Below are 5726 nucleotides of genomic sequence, written 5' to 3'. Positions count from 1 at the left end.
CGGCAGGATTTATAACAAAAAGTAACGGACGTTTTTTAGAATGTTGACAAAATTAACTTGAACTTTCCCTTAACTCAGCTAGAACTGAAGTTAAATTTATGAGAACGAGTTAAATGGGAGAAAAGAAATAAAGCTATCATGTGAACAAAAAGTACCCGTAAAAGACATGAGATATATCCAAAACTCCGTTTGTAAGTTCATCGCTCCAAAACAATTAAGCGTCTGCAAGAAGCATCATGAACGCGCGTCAATTCCCTCAATATACTACTAAAATTGCCAAACATAGCTTAGAGAGGATTGCTTACTTAAGCCTCATGCTATTTTGGGACATAGGTGGCTGATCACAGATCTTCGAAAACCGCTGTTCTAGGCTCTTCTTTCCAGCTACTGACAAGTGACAATTATGGTATTGGTGTCTTGATGGCATACCTAGTTATTTAGATACACTGGTGGTGTTCTCATTACTTTTTGATTCATCAAAGGTGGTGAGAAGGTGGATTGTCGTATCCTAGGTACAGAGACTGAGATGTGCCACATACTTTTCTCCTTGTTATTGTTTCTAATGATAGTCTATTAATAAATAACTACAGCTCTCAGGTAAGGTAATTGTAGCCTCATGGGAACTCGAAAAAGTATAGACTTGATGGAAATGCAACATACTTTATGAAGAATCATTTCTTCACAGGAAGACTAAAAAGACAGACTGAATTAACATTGGTGCTTAAAGCGGTAACTTCAATTATGGGGTCGAGGTATGTCATCACACTTAGTAGTCAGATAAAGATAGACTCTTAATCAAGCCATTGATGAATTTCCTTGAGCAGATTCCTTATGATTTGATCTTCATGATTTTGAAAAGCGGTATTTATAATCAATCGGTTTATTAGACCACAAATAACACTTTTCTATATCATATTAAGATTTTGTAGTGTGATAATATACAATTATACGCAAATGAGTTACTATTTAAACACCCGAAATTAAAAAAGTAACAAGTCTATCAATTGCTTCATATTTTCATTCAATATGCTCTTCGATGCATTGTCGAATATGAAGACCACTGTCAGTGATAATAACGCTAGTTTATGAACTGACTGATCTTTCCCTTAGCTTTTGCATGGAATTTGTTCAGTTTAACTTTTAATATCCGTTTCTGCAGAGCCAGTTGTGCTGAAGTCGTATTGTTTGAATCTTTGTTCCAATAGTACAGTGAAGTTTGGTCTACCATTTATGACTTTCAAAGTGATGCCATATGCTTATTGACTCAATAATAAAATTAAAAACCCCTTCAACTTCAGTCAAACAATTCCAAGAACACGTAAGGAGCCTAACTAATATTCACATTGAAACCTAACTTGTAGTTAAAAATATCTCAAAGTTTACTACTTTCATCAAATATTGAGGTGTTTATATCAATTTATAATCTTTATACGACAAGATGTTTACTAATTAATCTAAGGAACTTACTTCATACAAGTCAACATAAACGTAATATTGTTTTATGCTTATTTAGCTGCGTGCTTTGAAAGTAGTGATTTTAAAACTGTTTAATTGAAGCTTTGTCATTGTTCTATTCATTACTTTGCGAGTTATCAAGGCTAACTTCAAATAAAGGCATCACTCAAAGTCCTATTAAATACTATTGTGACCCTCTTATTCGCTTTTAGCTTTGTGATGAAGTTCCTAGCTGTTTTATTTGGTTTTCCATATCTTTTAATAAAGTGCAACAAGACTGCAACACATCCACAATGATTTTATTTTACTTATGCCCACAGTTTTTCAGGATAATCGGTCAAAAGCACTTTTGTGGTTGAAATCTCAGTTTCTCTTGCTGATAACAATAAGGCGTTTAGTACGGTATTAGATCCTGATGCGTATGACTGATGTTACAAGCCGTCTACATTACTGTTTTTTAGCCGTTGTTAACATCCTGCAAAGCAATTACTGAACAAACGGATACAGAAGCATATTGGTGTATTTGTATGGGCCTTGATCTAGAGTTCTATACGGATTGATAGGAAAAGGGAGATTTAGCCAGTTTGCGGTATTTTAGAGAATTCCATCTTTATGTAAATTAATTGCCAACTTTTTCGAAAAAAAGGTGATTCTTGATAAGTGTGTTTTTTGGATTCGAATTATAATAATGAAGTTTAGATCTCAATAAAACTTCATTTACATCATAGATGAACATGCTTACTTTGTCGAATGGCACAACTAATGGCACTCACAGGTTTATGGCCGCAATCACAGTCTAAATAAAAAGATAGTTCATGTACAACCTGAAAACAGCGGAAACCACAAAACACACGAATACAGATTCAGAAATCAAAGTGAGCGGTTCTAAACTTTTAAAACAGTCAGAATAAATTTAGTTTCAATCTCATCTTAGAAAAAGCTCTAAGTTGGATGACTTGTGTTTGTTCTGAGGATTGGAGTTTCTCAGTCGGTCTAACTTGTTTTTGGGTGCGTCGACAGGATGAGATCAAATCACGTGTTGGGTTAGAAAGTACTATATTCTAGTGACTGACCTTTTAGAAACACAAACATTCTCATGTTTGAACAGCTTGAATAGTCTGTTCTAAAATCGCGCTAGATTTTAAAGAAGATTACCTCTCTATTCGGACACCTGCACATTTCTTTTTGGATATTTTTAAAAGAACCTTGACAACCTTACAGGCTGAGCCTACGGTCCGGTATTTCACTTTCTTGTTTTGAAGACACAACTAATATGGCATTTCTCCAGTAGTTTGATAATTCACCATTTTATTACAAATAGAAAAAAAATTCTTGGCGTACATACTTTGCTAAAGTATTCTGGTATTACTTGACAATACTGTAGTCGCTTTTTACTGGTGATGTAGTACTGCTATCAGGTTCAGATTTGTATAGTAAGGACAGAAACCCTGTGGCCTATGTTATTCCCTTTCTAGTATGTTTCTTTAAATGTCCAATCTTCTCCGGAATCAGTCGATTGAAAGAGCGAACACTACTGCCTCGGTTAACAGGTCTCAAGAATTGATGACTTGGTATGAAAACCTGTATGCCACCGGTATTTTATTCGTTCTTGGCTTTTCTATTCCCCTGCTACTTCAACTGAGTTTTCCCGATCTCGAAGAAAGAAAAAGAGAGGATATGTCAGATCCAAAATCATTTCTTTGTATTCATTACATCAAACTCAGACCACCTCTTAATCTGCGGTGAGACAGAGTGAAGAAGTCTAACTTTTCAAGCCACTATTTGTATGATAAATCCTGTAGTTCTCGAATTGCACGGGTAGCTGCCCTCTTTACTCTATTTAGGATATCCGCGTCACCTGAAGTGCACATGAATCTGCATCCTCATCAGGTTTTTACATCATCAGTGTACAGTAGCAACGGAGAGTCAACTATACCTGTTAGTTCACTTACGTACAGTATAAAGAGTAAAGACCCTAGGACAAAGACTTGTGGAACCCCATCAGGTACTGATTTCTAGGAGGAATATTTCGTACCTATTGTGTTTTTCTGTCTTCGATCTACTACGAAACCGTTAAGCTCTTTTATAGGAGAGATCTGAGAATGCCTAGATTTTCCAGATTTCAGAGCAGTCAATTTTTTTGCACCTTATCAAACGTTTTGTTGAAGTCTATGTAGACAACATTCACTGATTTTCTATTGTCAAGACCCTTTATCTATTGCTCCCTTGCTATAAGGAGGTTTATTATGTAACATTAATTTTTTCTGAAACCATGTTATTCTCTGTTTAACAAGTTGTTGGCTTCCACTAATGTCATAATGGTCTGTTTGACTATTCTCTCCAGTATCTTAACTGTGACACTGGTGAGGCTGACAGGTCTGTAGTTCGATGGAAATGATCTTGATCCTGTTTTATGTACCGGAGTAACGATTGCACCCTTTCAGTTCGTAGGTAACACACCTTGAACAAGTGACATATTGAATATCAGTTAGTGAGGCTGCAATATAATGTGCAATTTATCTCAGGATTTTCGGATGTAATTCATTCGGTCCTGTTGAGTTTTCCGTGTCTCAAGTGCTAAGAGCCTTAAGTACATCGCTTCTATCAAAGTCCACGGCGAGCGGATGGTTTGTAGACTTCGTATTTGAGTCCAGTTTTTCGTCTAGAAGAGGCTATCGAATGAAAACTGCCTCGAAATCGTTTGCTTTTTCCTGATCATACTCTATCATTTCAGATTCACTCTGTCTTTTAATTAGGTTGGGAATCCAATGATAAATCCTTGTTCTGTAGTTTGTTTGCGAGAATATTCTCTTAGGCTGCTTGATTGCAGATTGTGCCAACTGCATTTCAAATATTCTTCGAGCTCTTCAGTTCTTGATTATACACTTATTTCTCGCCAACCTGTAGCGTTCCATAGTACTTGCTGTGCCAAGGCTGACAGCAAGATTTCCGTTTTAGTAAATGTCGAATATCTCGGCCTATCCAGGGGTGACCGTGCTTCTTCTTCCCTGGGACTGTTTAGGGTATGAACAGTTGAGTAACTTGATCGTATGTTTACCTGGAAATGAGCCTAAACCTCTTCTAATGGCGTCCTCGAGTCAGTTATCCAGTTTTCAACTGAGACTGATTGCCTTCATGCCTGCCTTTTATATATAGGACGGGCTGTCGCAATTGTTTCACAGGTAATCTCAGTCATGAACTTAAATAAGATGACTGCATGATTACTTGTCCGTAAATGCGGAAGGAAAGTCAATTGACAGTCATCACCGAGTGTGAAGACTAAGTCCGAGAAAGACAGGGAGCTTTTGAGGTCGTATTTCGTGGAATCTCTAATGCACTGGAATAAATCTAGGGCGACTTTGATTTCTAACTATTCGCACTGTTTTTGATGACCCTACATGTGTGTTTCCTCAATTTATAGACGGTACATTAAAGTCGTCTGCACCTGTTTGACCAGGATTTAATTTTACTTACGAGAAGGGGATCCACCACATATTCTGGAGTGTGGCATATTACAAGTAATTCTATGTCGGCAGAGCACAGTCCTGACATGCCATATGGTTAAGGTGTTTTTCGTGTACAGGATAACCCTACCATCCTTAAGGTTCAGTCTGTCAACCCGACTTAGTGATAAGCCAAGCAAATGAATTCTACTGTTATACATTTCTGACGCTGACCATGTTTCTGAGATGGCAATGACATTAGGGTTTTCTGTGTCCACCACTGTTTTGAGCTTCACCATTTTATTTTGTAGGCTGACAGTATTTGCATAGCACAGCTTTAATTCTATGAAGAACCTTCCTACACCACCTAGAGTGGTTTGAGGATCGTTAACTCTGGACGTTGGCAATGTGAAAACACTCGTGTAAAACCCATATACCGTTCCGGTGGCGCTCATTTATTTCTGCCTCTGCCAATCGTCTTTTAATAAAATCAGTTGGACTGGAATCCACATGGACATATATTCCGGACTCAATCAACCTGTGTAGTAATCTTCGTTTGTCAGTAGAAGCAAAGGTAACTTTTAAGAGATGGCCTTTCTGAGTACTTTCGGAATTCATTTTTTCTCCTATTCTATAAAGTAACTTGTTTATTAAGGATCTAATGTGACTCGAGTTGTATTGAGATCTAGCATTCGGTTCCTTGAAGGAAGATTTATCAAATTCATGAAAAACCATAGGCCCGTCAGCGCGGCCCGTCTTTACAGGCTGTGAAGTTTTGTTTTCCGTAATTTTCTCATCCCTGCAGTACGATTTGGCATCAAACGTGAA

This window comes from Schistosoma mansoni (genome assembly GCF_000237925.1).
Source record: "Schistosoma mansoni, WGS project CABG00000000 data, chromosome 1 unplaced supercontig 0010, strain Puerto Rico, whole genome shotgun sequence".
Lineage (NCBI taxonomy): Eukaryota > Metazoa > Platyhelminthes > Trematoda > Strigeidida > Schistosomatidae > Schistosoma > Schistosoma mansoni.
Note: the sequence above shows the minus strand (reverse complement) of the source record.